Genomic DNA, 18,154 nt, shown 5'->3' with positions numbered 1-18,154 from the left:
GTCTGATTTTAAAAAGCAGCTCCTACTTTAGTAAACCATGTTTTTGTAAGAGATTTTAGATTTTTAGTGGTGAAAACATGAATTTACTAGTTTTTTCAAAGACCTTTGGCAACTCTAGTTCCTCTTGTTTTAATGTTTTACCAATCTAAATTTAAGTAAGGTAAGCTTGCTTAAATGCTATCTATTCACACACTTTAACAAGAATCTCTTTATCTTCACTTGTCTTGAGTCCATCATTCTGATTTCTATATTTCTAATAATTCAGCATGGAAAGACCCCCTAAGAAGGAAATGTCATCTTCCTATCATTGTAGTTTTGGATGTGTTTTTATCTATACAGCTTCATATGAAGAATAACAAAATATTTGGAAAATTTAAACACTATAGCATCTAAAATTAACCATATTTTCAGTAAAGTGTGTTTTTTCAGCACTTTTAAATCTTCTAAAAAAATACAGAAAATATATTGCTCCTCTTGAGACAAGTGGGTTTTAATATCCAACTGTGAACTATTGTGAATCTGGGATGCATCTGTGTATAGACTGCTAAAATATGTGAAATTATTATGGTCTTTTTCAATGCTCTAAGTGCTTCTATCAAACTTTGTGATTGCAATTACTCAAAAAAACTCAGAAGACCTCCTACTTGCATATCATAAAGCATCTATTTTTTATCTTTTCTGATGTGATTTTTGTGTTATAAAGGAAGCATGAAAATACATTTGCTCAGGGCCTATGGAGTTTTTCTAGTTGTAATAGTCTATATTGCTACCCTAGTATTTTTGCCATTGTTTTTGAACTTTGTAACAACACTTGTAAAGAAAGAAGAGTACATTTTCCATGACAAGTTTGTTGGAGAAATCATCTACCATGTTTTTGAATCTTGTTAAGTCAAAAAAGGTTTGAAAAGGCTGCAAATGAGATGTTGCTGATAAACTTTATACCTTGGTTTCCTGGTGCCACCATGGGTAACCAATAACCAGTCATGGGTTGGAGGATGAGGGCACCTGGGCTGTCCCAGATTCTGGCTCTCACCTTGGAGCACACCCCACCTCTCCTCTTCCCTGCTAGTTTATGTTTAGTGACATGCTGTTACTGTCGCCTCTATTAACGAAGATGAACACAAAAAGTGCAAAAAGCTTTGTGCTACAATCAAATGTGTTTCAGTGCACAGAATAGGATTTCTTCATCTATTTATAATAAAAATACCTAAAAATACATAGAATATTCCATTATTTTGCAATCATAGACATTTTTAAACAAACTAAACAAGGACAAGCATGATATTTTACATTCTTTTTAGTTAATATTTTTCTTTGAAATGCTCAGTTTTCTCATTAAATTAATTGAAAAAATATAATATTTCTTTTGTAGAAAAATGTATACTTCTAAAAGGCTGAGCATTGCACCTTACTCAACTAAACCCAATTTTAATGCCCACAGCAGAAGCATCACAATGTTAAGTGTATTTTTTATAATTTGAATGGAACCCATTGCAGTGGAGAGCAAGGGCAGTCAAAAGATCAGTGAAAGCAGTCAGAGAAAATGATACATATTGTAGAGTGATAGCAACCAAGGACTATGTGGATTCGCTTCATTACAGAACAGTGTAGTTAGAGGGGACTTAATTCTGAATAGTTTTATTTGTTGTCATTTGCAAGAGAATGAGTAGGTTGCAAGGTTTTTCTCACTCATCTACAACTATAGCCTTTTGAAAACAAAAAAAATGGTAAATATGTCTTGTTTAAATGGTTCTACTATCTCTGTTTTAATTGAAAATATTATTTATGGAAATAACCCAATGTTCCCTAAATTCTGTATTAACAGACTGCTTGCTCACTAGTTCAAGATGGTGCTTTTCTTGTAGCACTTCTGAAAAACAGATTTAGTTTCTCTTTTAATCTTCTATTTCTATGTTCTCTCTCCCATATGATCTCATGGATCTATTGCTTTTCTCCTGCTCAGAACTTCCATGCATTTCACTTCTGATCTCAGGCTCAAAAACATTTTTAAATACCATAGCCAGAACTATACTGCCCCTACAGTGTGTCTTCCTCTACAGCTAGCAAATAACAGTATATCATTTTTATCTCTGAATAAATTAGATTTATACTCTGCATTCTGGAATTTACATTCAAAACAGGGAGAGTTATTTTTGGTGAACTGGAAAAAAAATGGAAGAGCTCTGGAGTGGTCCAGATAACATTAGCCACTGAACTATTTTGGAAATGCTCCAGATTTAGGGAAGCTCTAAGATACTGAAATGAATCTTTATCTCTATTGCTTGTGTTCTCTCAAGAAAAGCAGCAAAAAAAAAACTCACTCAAGAGCACACATCTTCTCTGAACAGAATAGAAAGTGCTATGAATAAAAAATATTTGTGACAGAGATGGACTTGAAGCCTAAAGCATGGAAAGAATATTTGATCTATACATTTTATAACACAAAAGCAAGGACTGAAATCCTGTCTTACTGATAGAAATGTCAAAATTCCCATTTTCCTTTAATAGTCAGGTTTTTACATGAAAGACTTTTAAGGAGGAAAAAAAATATGTGTTTAGGTTCTCTTTTGGGGGCACTGGAACAACACTGCCGGTAATTTCCCAGCAATATTTTTAGCTTAAGCCCTGGCTGTAAGGTTAACATTTGACTCCGAAAAGGCAGGGGCTGTTCAGCTTGCATTTGAGTTTGTCTATTTTGCATTTTGTCTTTCAAAGACAGATCTGCATTCTGAAGAGCTTTACTTAGCATTTCGAGGTAAAAACTGTGGTTCTGACTCATTTCTGACAACAGAGCGGCCCTACTCTCCTCCCTTCGGCATCAAGCTCTTCTGGGGTCCATGCCTTCAGCTTCATCTTTATCTGCATGGAGGAAGCTGGTGAGCATTTCAATGAGTCATTTTCTGTTTAAGGAAGAGGAAAGATGCAAAATCAGCTCTTGAAATATTTTCCTTTCCTAAGCTCCTGCAGCTCCATGGTGGGCGTTATCTGTTGCTGTCACAGATGCAGGAGAACATGAATGTCAAGATGCTGGGAGCAGGACACCTGTAGGAAAAACATACTTGATCAAAAAAGTTATCTCAGTTATCCAGCCACATTAGACCATGAAACCATTTTCTCTAATCTCTTTTCTTATTCTTAGTACACAAATTGAAGAATAAAGCCAAGACATTTATTAGCATGCTGTCATTTTATACTCCATATTCTTAAAACCATTAGAATTGAAATATTATATGAAGAGTAATATAACTGCACTGGAATACTGTCCTGTGAAAGAGACATCAGGCAGCTGCTGTTAAAAAGCAATGGCTTCACTCAGTGAGGCACACCAGCACACACTGAGTGGGATGCATGAGAGCTGGCATCCTCTATAAACAACATTTCTCCCTTTATGTTTCAGAAGAATTTTCTCCAAGTCTGCAACACGCACAGAGACTGTTTTCACCCCTTTATCATGTAGCTGTATTCCTTGTTATGTTCTCTATATAGAACTTAATCTTCTATACCTCATGCATTGTCTTCTTAATACCTTTCTTTGAATGATGTAAGAGGCTGACAGCTTTCTTTTTAAATGTTTGTTTATATTCTTGGCTGAACCTTGTCATCTACTTACTAGCCAGTAGAAGTTTTCTTTTGTATGAACAGAGATGACAAACATAATTTTAAATTACTGTTCTATTCATTGTAACTTGAGAAGTACAAAATTAAGACTTGAGCAAAAAAGAAAAGCTTGCAAAAGAATAAACAATCCATACTTTTGCCATTTTTGTTACAATTACTCAAATGATTTGACTTGATCTTTTAATTGAATTAATTCAGTGTTGTTATTTTCCTTTCACAGAGAACAAATTCCATGGTTATTTACTAATGCAATACACTATAAACACACAAAGGGGAAAATGCCATTGAAATAGCACTGTGTACTACTTTATAAGTAAAATATGTCTGAATTAGACACCTTTGAAAGTTCTGTTGTTAACACTTGTGTATCATCATTTCCCCAGGAAGCAACTGAGAAGTTAACATAAAAATGTTCCAACTTATTGAAATGCACAACACAAAACCAAACCTAAGTAAAGGAGACACCTGAAACCTATACTAAACTTATTTTTTTTGTGAAGTCTCTAGGCTGCTCCAATTACACTTTCCCAGTGTGCTGATATATGTTGACGATTGTTCTAAATTTTCTTCATATTAAGCAAAACTCCAGAAAAAGAAGAGTAGAAGTTTGCTTCAACAGCCTGTTGCACCCTGAAGCCAAGGTTAAATAGAATAATACTCCCATTTTAAATTTTCAGGAATAACCAGTTGTAGTGGTTTTGGTTCACTAGTTTAACATTTCTCTAATTTGAGATTTTCTCAACCAATGAGTTGATGAGTGTGGTGGGTTTTCAGAGCTGGCCAATCGCTCATGTACTTGCTTCCTGCTGTGAGGTAGCAAGATAGGATTAAGAGAAAGGCAAAGCAGGCTCAAAACTTTAAAAGGGTAGAAAGAAAATTTTGTTAACAGTAACTAAAAGGAAAAAAAGTAGTAGGAATCAAAACAAACCTTTCAGAACACTTCTCCTCACCCTACAACTTTTTTTATTTACTGACAATGTAAAATAACAAAACCTAAAATTTCTAGTCAGTTTTCTACTTCTAAAATAGTCTTTCTTCAGTTCACTTAGGGAGAGAAGTCCATCTTGTTAATGTTATAGAGACTTCTCCACAAGAGGAAAAAAACAGTTCTCTCATGGTTTTCAATTTCTTTGACTAGTAGCCACCCAGGGAAATCATGAAGTCCTTCTCATTTTCTATAAGCTTTCTCACAGCTTGCCTATGGGCTGTGTTGACTTATGGGGTATTGTTTTAAAGATGAGCTGTTCAAAGGTAACAGTTCTCATTACTTATTTCTAAAATTATCTTCATCTTTCAGAACAGAGATCGTTTTCTCCTGGGGGTACAGGACCACTCTTGTCTCTCTGTTTAAACTTCTCATGGGATCACAACTACTTTAACATCTTCTTACTTGGAGGCATGGAGACCTTTGCTTGTTATCAATTTGAACCCTTCATCTCTCCATACTTTCATGCATTATGAGGAAATAAAGAATCTTTTTTCTCCATAGCTTACAAGAGGATTTCAGCCCCAAGATCAACGCATCTCCTCACCCCTCCCATCTGGGACTTGACTTCTTCTTCACTGACATTGTTGCTCTTCATGTTGCTCCTTTACATCCTTGCATCTTGCTCCTCTCTCTCTCTGTCAAGGAAGGATTGAAGGATTGAAAGAGTTAACATCTCACCTAGGGCCTGCAGATGGTCACTGGGTGCCAGAGGTGGGAACTGTGGCCGGGCTGTGTCAGGATTGGCCTCATGGCAGGTCTTTGGTTTTCTCAGCATTCAATTCCAGCTGCAGGGCCACTCTGCACAGGCTGCAGGGCTGCCTCTGGTCTCATGCTTGATCTCGTTCGTGGTGGCCGTGCGGGGGAAGGGCACCTGGTGGCAAGGTGTTCACAGCCATGGCCCGGCCCTGCTCCAGCCAGGGCTCCGCAGCCTTCCCCGCCTTCCTGCCTGGCAGCTGCTGGGGCCCGGCCCGGGCAGGACGGGGCTTGGTGAGCCCCCTGGACCGCGGAGAGGGTCTGACCCCCGCCCTGGCAGGGCCGCCTGGCTCGGCTGGGCTGAACTGGGGGCCGGTGAGCCCTGTAACCTGTCCCCAGGCTGGAAGCACAAGAGGAAGTTCCCGGGTTTCTTTCATCTTTAACATGTATTTTTCACAGAGGTGTGTCCAGCTTTCTAGTGGCTGGAAGCTTTGCATCACTACCTTAATTGTCTCTCATGCCAAACCATGACACCTGTGAAAAAGACAATCACTTGTTTTTAAAATTTTAAAAGTTTAATAGTAATAAAATGGTTTTAAAAATAATTTTAGAATTAAAGTAATAATAATTTGGACAGTTTGGATTTGGACAATATGAGACAATAGAAACAAAGAGTTACAGATGTCCAGGTACCTTTTTCTGAGCAAAATAAGCCCGAAAAAGGACACCCGTTAAAAGAGGATTAACACTTAAAAACAACAGCCTGTTGCATGTGCATACATCTCATATACAATGCATAAATGCCTTTCAAACAAAGGATTCTGTCTGGTCAGTGTCAATTTCTTTCTACTAATCCTGACGGCATCTTCCAAGATGAGCGAGGCAGGAAGAAGTTCGCTTCTTCTGATAAGGGAGCAATAAATTCTTTTTCTCTGAAAGATTTAGGTGTCCTGTGGATGCTATCTCAGTGCGAGTCCTTTCTTTAAAAAAAGTAGCGAACATAGCATAGTTTCTATTTTAACATTTTGTTATAACCTAAAACTATATTTAACACACTACTTAAGAAAATTAATACAGCATAACTTTCTAACATAACACATATATTATTCATTTTAATATTTGCGAAAAGCCAATCATAAGCCATACATTTTTCACAACATCTGTTTTCTTTGTGGAAAGCTTGTATGAGGAGTGTCAATCTGCATTGTGTCTCTACACAGAATACTTTTTAGAGAAGAAAGCCAAAAGCTGATATTTATATGTTTTATTTTTAGAGCCTGAGAACTTAACTCTAAAATCACACAAAACATGTGGTATACCTGTCACTAAGGAGGTAATTCAGGGAAGGGAAGCACTAAGTCAAATAAGTTAAAAAACAAACAAACAAAAAAAAAACACTGCAAATAAACTAGCAAAATAGGCCACTATTTTGGGTTTATGTACAAATGAAAAGTGACAGAGAGAGGGACATACCTGTATGGAGATAAGATGAATCCCTTAGTGTATTAATGAATCTTCTCTCCTACTCCTCTACATTTTTTGTCCTTCCCTGTGGAAAGCAAGGGGATAGAAGGATGGGAAAAACCTCCATATTTAGCTGGCTTTTCTCCCGTGGTTAGTAGAATATGCTTGGGAACTTGGAGGCTTTGAACTGCTCTAAGATGCCCTTTTCCCTCTGGTTATGAGCAACCTGTAGCAAGTCAATGAGTTCTGCACCAATCCTGAATTAATTGTGATTGTGGATACAACAGTTAAGATCCCTATGCCTCAACCAACTTGAATACAAAAGCAAATATCAATATGTATTTCATATTTACATGAAAGATATGAAATATACTAAATCCATACATATTGAAAATATATGAATTTATATTAAATTTATATTAAATATATTCATATTAATGTCTTTCGTATGTATAGACAAATATGTGGTTCTCAGGAGATGTGTGTATTGGAGTGCAAACATTCACCTCTGTGAAATGTTGCCACTTAGGGCAATTTCATTTAGCTTATCTCTGCACAGGTAAAGCACTGGTAATAATATTCATGATAATTAGCCTTATCTTGAATATTGCTGTTCCTCTGTAGGGAAAAATATTCTTAAAAGCTGAAATTCAAAGGCTTCCTTTCTGGTTTTCATTACCTTTTTAATTACCCATTATTTAATTGTCTAAATATTTTATTAGGAAAAAATGAAAATTAAAAATCCATGATTTATTTTTAAAACTACTTCCAAATCAAAAGAGATGATCAGAGATGGCTCTTTAGCTCTGAGGTTACCTCCAGGCCATCAATATGAAAGAACATCTTTCAGTGATTTGAGTCCACATTCATCTCCCCTGAATTAGTCAGCCAAATAACAGATAGATGGTTCCCCAAATTAGCCAGCTGCCTTTGAGTACCAAAGAAACACCCCAAGGCCAGCTACATAATTTCCCCATTATGTCCCACACAGCAGTATGTGGGATATTAGACATTCAACCTGAATGATTCAGCTCCCTTTTATCTTTACCTGGGCAGCTCGAGAACATGAAGGTTGCAAGTTGCTCTCATGCCAGGCCCACAAGATGCTCTTTTCCTGCCAATCTATTGCTTCTTTACAGCAATTCAAAACTTTGTCCCAGCTATCACAGCTCTCTTTGCAAGGACAATTTTTGTTTTCTAATTGGAGGAAGGGAAAAGGATTGGTTATTCAAGTGCAGATAGCAAGGAATGACATGTACTGAGCTATTTCCCGGACCTAGGAAATCATGTTCCTAAACACACTCCTTTTACAGTTACTCTTTTCACTCCTGATTTTGCATCAAGAGGCAACAGTCCCAAATTTGGATACTAAGGGAATTATATTATTAACTGTTTATCCTGTGTGTTTGCTACATGAAAACTTTAATGAAGGGATGCTTCTCCAGAAAGGGTAAAGCTATTGGGAGGTTACAAGATCAGCAGCATCCTGCAGCTTCCTGGGTTTTGAGGCAGCAGCCACATGCTGCTCTCCATGCTCCTTAGATCCACCACTTCAGCCTGAGACAGGAAAGATCACAAGTCTTGCTAACTCTCTCATCAATGTGACTGTTGATGTTATGAATTTTCCATTCTTCCATTTATGAGGAACTTAGAATTCATACCTTGGTGCCATTCAACTGCTTTCAAGCACCTAGACAAATTCAGCTGTGGTAACAGACAGCAATTTATCCCTGGAAAGGGTCTCAAATCTCATGACAAAGAACATCAATCTGAACATCAAATAAGAGAAACTCTAGTCTAGCAAAACAGAGCAAAACATTCAAATATGTACTGATCCAGAGCTTCCTTAGGTAGGGTAATGCACACTTTGCTACTTCTGGGGAGGCATGTGTCCCTTATCCCTTTTGGCAGCACAGTCTGCCTGACACAATGGCATGGATGAGTTCTCTGGGAATTCCAGCCAGAGAAGGCCAAGTGCAGCTATTGATTTACTCCACTTTGGGATGGATAAAGCAGAGTTCTGAAATAAGAATGAGCATTTTTTTTTTTTCTTTATCCTTGCTTTTCTCCTTATCTGGCTTCTATACAATTGGACATCCTTCCAACGAGGTGAAAACTTAACCACCAACATTTCTGTCCGAACTTGTTCCTCTTTGCCTGTCACCAGCTGCATGCTCGGTCTAATCCAGATCTGTACATAAATTTGTTAGAAGAAATTATTTTAGGTGTTTTTCTTTCCTCCACCCACATAACTTTTGAAAATTTTTAAACCACATCAACTCTTCAAACCATTGGTATAAAATCACTGCTTAAACAAATCTTTGAGAAAAAGTCTCCCCATTCTTTCCTTTAGAGTTTTGTTGATTTTTCTCTATCACTCCCCAGTTTACAACCTGAACCCAGGTAATCTGAGAAGCTTACTTATTAGTAGGAAAAATATAAAACCTGTGGAAATTCAGAGCCTTCTGTATGTCTATGAAGCGATTGATATGTGGGATGGTTCTTCCAATAGCTCCAATAAGTGCACATCTGACTTCAAGTCCTGTGGCCACCTTATAACATAGGGGTGGTTGGAGTGGAATGCATTGTATGGAGTTTTAAAAATTCTAACAAAATTTTGTGTGAACTGAAAGAAAACAAGAACTTTGCAAGAAAACAACAATGCTTAAGTCCAGAAAGTCTAACCTGTCAAAAGGTCTCTTGGGGGTAGAAGACAAATAATAATGACCTTAAAAATTGATGTAGAAAGACTTGTCTTTCTGGAAAAACTTTGTGGAAACTGCCTAGTTAAAAACAAAACAAAACAGAAAAAACAAACAAACAAAAGAGAACCAAAGCAAGAAAAAACAAAACAAACCAAGCCAGACCAAACCAAAACAAACCCCCCCCCCCAAAAAAAAAAACCCACAAAACAAACCAAAAACAAAAACCCCAAAACCCAAAACCAATCAAACAAAAAACAAACAATGAAAACCAATCAAACTCTTTTTTTCTGTAAAACAGTTGCACTTCATAGTGAGTATCTCCATGGGCATTCCTTATAATGGACATTTTCTAAATGCTGCTGGGTTGTTCACTTCAAGCAATATGGATTCTCCACTAGCTTTCACATAAAGCAGTGTTAGGTAGGTCTGAAAGTATTTTTGGAATTAATAAAAACTCTCTGTATACCCACAAAGATTAGGAAAATATAAAAAACAAAATTAGCTCAGGAGTAGGTTAATGAGCTACAACAGATGTGATGAAGTATTTACTTTTGCTTTCTTTGAATGTTGCTCAATTTTGAAGCAGAACTAATTTAAAATAGGTACAAAAACCCAGGAACTAATTTAAAATAGGTACAAAACCCAGGAAAAAGTAGATAAATACCAGCATCATTTTAAAATGAAGCTTTGTGACCCTTGAGAATTGAAAAGAATTACATTTTTACAAAGATATCCCGTTTTCCTAAATTTGTACGTAATTATCCTAAAAACCCAATTCCATCTTTTTTTACTTCATTTAGACTAGGCTAGGCCCTGGGTAGGCCTCTTTGTAGAATTGTTGGTCCTGCTGCCAAGAAAAGAAACACTGGATGTTCTTGAGGAAGGAGGAACTTGATAGTCTTGAGAGAAGAAGATGTGAACTAAAGAATGATGTGCCTGAGCACATCTCAGAAATCCCAAAAGATTGAGGATGCCAACCAAGCACATGCTATTTCTCCCAATATTTTAAAGTCTGGACCTGCCAAAACTCAATGCTCTCTTCTTAACCACATGGCATGTGCGTGATAGCCAGGCAAAGGACACCTGCTCCCTGAAAAAGACAGGGATTGATTTCTATCAAAAGTAATTGCCCACAACAATATGAGTTGTTCTGCCTTTCATGTTTTTTTATTGTCACCAAATGGAACCAGAGAATGTCAATCTCCTGAAGGATAAAATGGGATTAAGGTACTGCTGTTCTCCATCAGCTAAAGGATTTGGGATTACGGTAAAAGTTAAGAGTCCAAAGTCCAGCTACTATCTGTATCATATACCTGGATATTAACTGAGGAAAAATTACATTGAAATTCATTTAAAAGTAATTTATGATGAGGTCTTCTTTTGATGAGACTGGTTATACAGAGAGAAACAGAGAGATTGGTTTGACAGAGAGAAAATAATACCTGTTAGAACTGCAAATCTTGCATCACCAGTCACATTACTCTGGCCAAAATAGTATTTTTGTAGTCCTGAATTCTGAATAGCAAAACATCAGCATCACAATGCCTGACCTGAGAGACTATATAAAAATAAAATTTCAGGCTAAATTACATAAATACAAATTAAAATGTATTGTCCACTTTCATAGCATAAGGCAATAAAGCATCACTTTAAGCCGCATTTATGAGAAAAACCAGTTAAATACCATAATTTCAAATTAATAGGAGCAAGAAGAATTACTGCAACTCATTCTAATCTCCTTTTTATAAAATAAAAGTGTGGTATTAGTTCTTATATTTTTATTTACTGATGATTTTAAAACTGCAGAACCAGTGTACCCATGTTTCTGTCATAGTAAAAAAATATCAATATTTTTATAACTTCTCTGAGTGACATGCTTAGAATGGAGTGTGCACTAATAAGCTTTTTATTAAGCATATGCTAATCAGCATACCATTATTGAATGGAACTCCATCAATCTTGCAGCCACTTTCTGTGTGCAAAAATAATCTTTAGGACATGGCTGGGAGAAAAATTTGGAAAAGACAGTCTGTAGATTTTTAAAAACCTGTTATTAACCCATTATATTTTTAAGAGCACTCCTTTTCTTTTCTTTTCTTTTCTTTTCTTTTCTTTTCTTTTCTTTCTCTTCTCTTCTCTTCTCTTCTCTTCTCTTCTCTTCTCTTCTCTTCTCTTCTCTTCTCTTCTCTTCTCTTCTCTTCTCTTCTCTTCTCTTCTCTTCCTTTTCTTTTCTCATATGAAGCAGTATTTGCAGAAAACCAAATGATGCAAGACAAGCTACTTTCGACTTTTATGGTACATTGCTCCTCTCCAGATTTTCTGCCCACAGTGTTTCCTATTAAAAACTTCCATCTCTGGAGGAAAATGTAGAAGGCAAATGCCCATTAAAATTTCTCTTCTTGTTCTATCAAGTAGAGTAATTTAATTGCATCAAGTGACTATCTAACTGATGTACTAAAATTATAAAGCTCTAGTAGACCCTCCATCTATAAATACATTTTACAAACATCTATGTTGTTAATCACACATCCTTAATAAGATGGACTGTATATGTCTTTGCAAGATTTCTATACTTTTTACCATTTTTCATTACATGAGATTGCACCAAAGTTTGGACATGGTTCAACTTTTCAGAATTTGAATGATTTTTTGTTGTTGCGTTGTTTTACCACTAGGAGTCCACTGTTTTCTTTTATTACTTAACAGGAGTTAGTATCAAAGAAATATTCAAAAAATGCTCTTTTGTGATGGAACTGAAATGAACAGAAAAGATACATTTGCTGTGTGACAGTGAATATTGTCACATTTCTTCAGCATGAAATCAAGAACTGCCCACATTATGTATAACTAATCTAATACTTCTGCACTTTTAACTGTTAGTTCACTGTGTGCTGCATGTCTTGGCTGACTTTTAATTTTACACCAATGCTCATCACTGCATCATGAGGGTCTATAACTTCTAAGGAGATAATCTCTATCCAGGTTTTACTATCTCATGAATGGACCTGTGTAAACATTGACACATAATTATTTGTAAGTAATGCTTTTAGCCTTCTAACAGTCTTCTATAAAGCCAAGCAAAATAATGTCAGTCAGTGAAGTGCAACTTTTCTTTCATTTTCAAACCAAAGCCATTGTTTGTAAAACAAAATTTGCATGCATTACAGCAGTGGAGAGAAGTGTTTTTGAAAGGGTGAATTTTATCTGCTGGGAAAATATTTTTCCATGGAAAGCATTTTTTAGGTGATTCACAGTGCTTTTGCTTCAAAGCAGAACAAAATAAAAATGCTGAAGAGCTCATTATATTTCCAAAGTAGACTTCTTGAAGATGGGAGAAGTAGGGGGAAGAAATAAAATTTGAGTCTCTAAAAAATTACAGGGAGATGTTAAAAAAATTTAGAGCAAAAGTCTCAGTACCAATAACAAACTACACTCTCATCTCCAGCATGAGATTTGAGAGCAGGAGGAAGAAGGGTAATTATTATGCCCAGCTACCAAGAAGGCTGGCATGGTCTAAAATATTCAGATCTCATAGAAGTACTTAGCTCTTAGTCACTCCTCATCACAAAACATCTGTTATTCATGATTCAGCCTCATGATTTAGAAGCCAAATGGTTAGTAGGAGATTTAAGTACAGCCACTTGGATCTGGCTGACTAAATTTGAAAATTACTTCTGAAATTGCACATGTTTATTCTGAGACCATCCTTGTTATGACTCACTAATATACACAGTTGTCTGTTCAGAAAATCTGAGTGGTATATAAAGAGCCACTTTTGCAGAAGGTGGAAAACCCCTTTTCCTTAAGGTTTTATATTAAAAGAGCAGTAGAATTCCTGTTCGTAAGAAAACAAATTTTGAGTATTTGAAAATGCGCAATGTAAAGGATGGGCAGCACCAATCCAGCAGGCTCTGACTGCTCTTGCCAGCCTGTAAACACCCTCTTCTTCAACCCTCCTTTGTAATATCTCCTTCTCCCCATCTCTTTCTTCCCCCTGGGCTGCCCTGGCCACAGGAGCACACTTGACCAATAACTTTATGCTTCTCTGCAAGAAGTGGTCAAGAACTTTCTCTGGAGTTTGGCAGGGAGGGAGGTGGTACTGGGAACATAATTCCAACACAGCCATGCTAAGCACAACATTCCCAAATCATGGCCCTACACTTATCACGGCACTGCCACTTTGAGTACTCCCTGCAGCCCCAGGAAATTCCTCTGGACTGCACATAGCTCCCTTCAGCAGCACTCCCAGAGGCATGCTGTGACTCTGCCAGCACCTTGGAGAAGAGGGGGAAGGAAACCCATAGACCATTGCATCAACTAGCTCTCAGAAAAAGAGTTAATTTGTGACTTGTTGCACTCTAAATTAGCAGCCCATGAGAAAATTCTCAGGGAACATCCAGCACTGTGCTCATTTACCACTCCTTCTCCCTCACATGTCCTTTGTACTTTTCATAAAAAGTGAGAATTGGGAGAGAGGGTTTTCCAGAGGAATATTACACAGAAAGATAGTTACAGGGTGGTCAGACTGGCCAGAGACTGCTGATACACACATCCTGACAAGAACATTGTATAAAATAACCCTTGATAATTTAAAACTAACACCGTTCAGTAGGGTGGATGTGCATGTATGTTTTTCTCCACCAAAACCTGCTCTGCACAAGTGACAAAGGTTGCAAGGGACATTGACAGGCTGGAGAAGTGGGTCTGTGTGAACATCAAGAATTTCAACAAGGTCAAGTGCAAGGTTCTACACCTTGTAGATGGTCAGGGCAATCTCAGACACATCCACAGGTTGGGTGGAGAAGTGATTGGAAGCACTGAGGGGGAGGACTTGGGGGTGTTAGTTGATGAAAAACTCTACTTGAACCAGCAGTGAGTGCTCATAGCCCAGGAAGCCAAACAAATCTTGGGCTGCATCCAAGCCCCATGGGCAGCAGGTCAAAGGAGGAGATTCTACCCCTCTGCTCTGGTGAGAGAACCTACATGCTGTGCTGCATCCAGGGCTGGAGTCCCCAAAATTTAAAGGACATTAAACTGCTGGAGCAAGTCCAAAGGAGGGCATGAAGTTGATAAGGAGATTTGAGCACCTTCCAGGCTGAAAGCTGGGGGTACTCAGCCTGGAGAGAAGGTTTTGTAGAGACCTCAAAGAACATTCCAGTATCTGAAGGGACCTACAGGGAAGCTGTAGATGGACTTAGGAACTGCAGTGATAGGACAGGGATTAATGGCTTCAGGCTGAAAGAGAGGAAATTTAGGTTAGATATTAGGAAGAAATTCTTTACTGTGTGTGTGGTGAGGTGCTGGAACAGGCTGTCCAGAGAAGCTGCGGCCGCCCCATCCCTGGAAGTTTTCAAGACCAGTTTGCATGGATGTCTAAGCAACCTAGTAGAAAGTGTCCGTGCCCATTGCAAGGGTTTGGAACTAGATGAGGTCCCTTCCAACCCAAAGCATTCCATGATTTTATGATTCTGTGTAGATTTTTACTCCATGGTCTCTCACCACAAGAGAGATGGAAAGGAAGATTATTTTATTATGTGCAAAGTATACTGTTGCTGCTATCTATCTCCACTCTGCAAGAAGAAATACCAGGGAGTTTTTGTGGTGAGGAGAGATGTAAATAAATGTAAAGGGCAGGGAGTGTGTCCAGTTATTTGGACCAAAAGGCATGCTCAGGTGATGTAAATCAACATAGTTCTTTTCAGGTTAAATATTCACTGCTCAGATCCACCAATCTGATCCAGAGAAGGAATAAGTTTTAGAACTAGTTATTGTTTATTTGAAGTAAATCACTGATTATCAATTCATGCATAGCCAACAGAGGACTGCATAATTTATTTTAATCTCATCTGCATAATAAATCTTAATCTCTCTGTATCTGAATTTCTTTGTTGTAATGGTTTTCTTTTCTGTTGAAGCTGTAAAATATTTGGAACAAGGATATTTTTATAACCTGGATATGCAGATACCTACACTTACTTTGGCATTTAACATATTTTTAAATCAGAAATTCTGATGTGAAAAATAAAAATGTATTAAAATATATTAAAAGAGGTTCTGTCTTCCAGATGCAAGCTCAGGGTAAGAAAACTCTTCTGAATACTGAGTTTATCCCAACCGTGAATAACATCACTGTTTTAGGACTAGGGAATACAGAGAAAACTAAATAGGTCATCAAATGCTGTTATTTTCTGCATTCATTCTGAAACTCCAAAATACATTTTCCTCAAAAGAATTTATCAAAAAGGAAAATATGAAATCAAAGAAAATAGCCTCCTGAGACTACAAAATGAATTAATAATGCTCTTATTGTATCATTTGTCTCAGATGGCCTGATTTGATACCAACACTTCTAAAGACTGCTTTAACTAAGTAAACACCAGAGAAGATTAATATACAAGATAGAATAAAATTATTCATTAAAAACAGAAGGTGAAGCGTTGCTTATGAACTCTCCTAAAGTCAACAGTGATTATGAGCATCTGACATAAATTGTGAATGCAACATCATGCTGATAATCTGAAACTTTAGTACGTAAAAGTGCATTTAGAAATAGCTTGAGAGCATCTTTCTGTGTGAATAAACTTTATATATCAGTATGCCTTCTGGTTAGGAGCCAAAAGTCATAGGTTGGAAGAATAATTCAATTTCATTGTCTAAGAACTGATGCTACTTAGTCATCTTCCCATGATTAGGTGAAAGAGAAAACCCAGCAGAATATAGCAGCTACAGTGGGTAATAATGAATATAAATTTAAACTCAGTGAAGTGTTTAGCAGTTAAGCTGCAGTACAACTGTGGAGTAGACTAACCTTCTGGAGTAAAGGAACTAGTACAAAAGAAGATTAAAACATTTGTTTCAGGTTTCTATTTGTTTCAGGTTTTGGGGGTTTTGGGGTTTTTTTGCTATTGTTGGAGTTTATTTTGGTTGGGTTTTTTTTTTTTTTTTTTTTTTTTTTGTTGTAATGTTTCACTTTCCCTCACACATTATTAAGGAAAGGACAGACTATCTTGAATTAACATTCAGAAAATCTGGCACAGTGAATACTTTTACCAGAATCACAAAATCCTGCACAACTGATCACTGCAAGCTGTTGCAGAAGACCAGAGCTCAGTGTAATAAAAGGAGTGTGCAGCAATGAGACCAGGATATTCTCTGTTCACTTCCTGTGCTAAAATGAGCACCAGATATCTCTCTTAGTCAGACAGAATAATTTTTACTTGTATAAATAATATGTATAAATAATTGTTTTCAGAATGGCTTTTTCACCTTTTTTCATGAAGGATATTTGTCTTTCTGGACAAGAAAGAGATTTGAAACTGATTCAACACCAAATATCATATAAATATTATGTTAAGATTAGATATTGGGGGGAAAAAAGTCTTTTCTGAAAGGGTTGCTGGGCATTGGAACAGTCTTCCCTGGGAAACAGTGGAATAATCTTCCTTGGAAGTATTCAAAAAGAGTATGGATAGGGACTTAGTTTAACAGTGAACTTGGTGGCACTAAATTAATTGTTGGGCTTGGTCTTGGTGGCCTTTTCCAGCCTAACAGATTCTATGATTAGAAAGAATGGGAAATAGGAAAAGTTTGCAGAGAGCGTCACAAATGCTACAAGTCATGGCCAGGCCCAAGACAAAAAGATAGGCAAAAGTTCTAACAGGCTCCAACTTGAAGATGCTGATCTCTGCCTGCTAACCAGTTTTATTAGCCCACCTGAAAAAAACAACAAGGACTACCAATGACATTTACAGAAAAACATTTTTTTGGAATGCATATAACCATAATCATTGCAAAGACACAGAAGACACATAAAGATTATAAGTCATTAAATGGATAAAGTGAATAAAATTAAGTGTATGGAAAATGAAATATAATGTTAAACAGAACGCTAATGCTGATTAGAATAAACTATGTAAAATGAATAATGAAGAAAACACATGCTGAAAATAAACATTAAGAACATACAGAAATTCTAAAAGAGTTGAGAAAGACTATTTGTGTAACTAAAGTGTGTCTGCACAATATGATGTGAAGAAAGGATTTTCTGACATTGCTTAGAAAAGTGAAACAAGGTCAGTGTGTTAGGGACAGATACAGAAAATACTGCAGGCTGAAACTTGTGTGGCCATGAACGTTTCTACGGTTCTTTTAAACACGTGCTTGGAAGCCACAGCTGTGCCCAAGAAAAGGTCAGCCCAGCATGCACTTCACCCTCTGCAGCTCCCATCTGAGTGTCAGGCAGGAGTGCTGAAAGGAAATGGACTTCCTTCCCAAGACTTTGAGAAGTCAAAGAGCAGAACAAGGCAAGACCTGTATGAATGCAGTTTCTGCATCTCATCACTAAGTGATGTTTCTCCACTGAGTGTGTGCTCTTGATGAGGCCATACAGAGGAAACCATCTTCTTTCTGACCACATTTTCATAATTCTCTTTAATTAAGAATTTTCCTTTCTGTGATACCTGCCATTCTGTGGGCAGAAGTTAGATAACGTTTTGTTACCTCTTAGATTTAAACAAGAAGACAGATGAGGTCAAGAGTGATATTGAATAATGTCATATATCTTTGCAATCTTGAACATGTTAGATCACAAAGTGGTATTTCATGCCTGTGAGCGGCTGTTTTTTTCAGTGACTACCAGGACCATACTTAGGACATTGTTTAAAAGCTTTTTTATCAATGGAAAACT

At 37.1% G+C, this 18,154-nt stretch overlaps 1 long non-coding RNA gene across 2 annotated transcripts in view; it reads right to left on the bottom strand.

Annotated features, from left to right (window-relative positions):
- Positions 1-1,611: 1,611 nt before the first annotated feature.
- The window catches only part of LOC132341446 (uncharacterized), a 39,544-nt gene continuing 23,001 nt past the window's right edge, over positions 1,612-18,154 (bottom strand). For both annotated transcript variants that reach the window (XR_009490216.1, XR_009490213.1), the window contains 2 exons: positions 6,773-6,848; positions 1,612-3,042 (listed from right to left, as the gene is read on the bottom strand). This is a non-coding gene — a long non-coding RNA (uncharacterized LOC132341446). The remainder of the gene's footprint in view (positions 3,043-6,772; positions 6,849-18,154) is intronic.

This window comes from Haemorhous mexicanus, chromosome 2 (genome assembly GCF_027477595.1).
Source record: "Haemorhous mexicanus isolate bHaeMex1 chromosome 2, bHaeMex1.pri, whole genome shotgun sequence".
NCBI classification, from domain to species: Eukaryota; Metazoa; Chordata; class Aves; order Passeriformes; family Fringillidae; genus Haemorhous; species Haemorhous mexicanus.
This window is presented reverse-complemented; position numbering and strand designations above follow the sequence as displayed.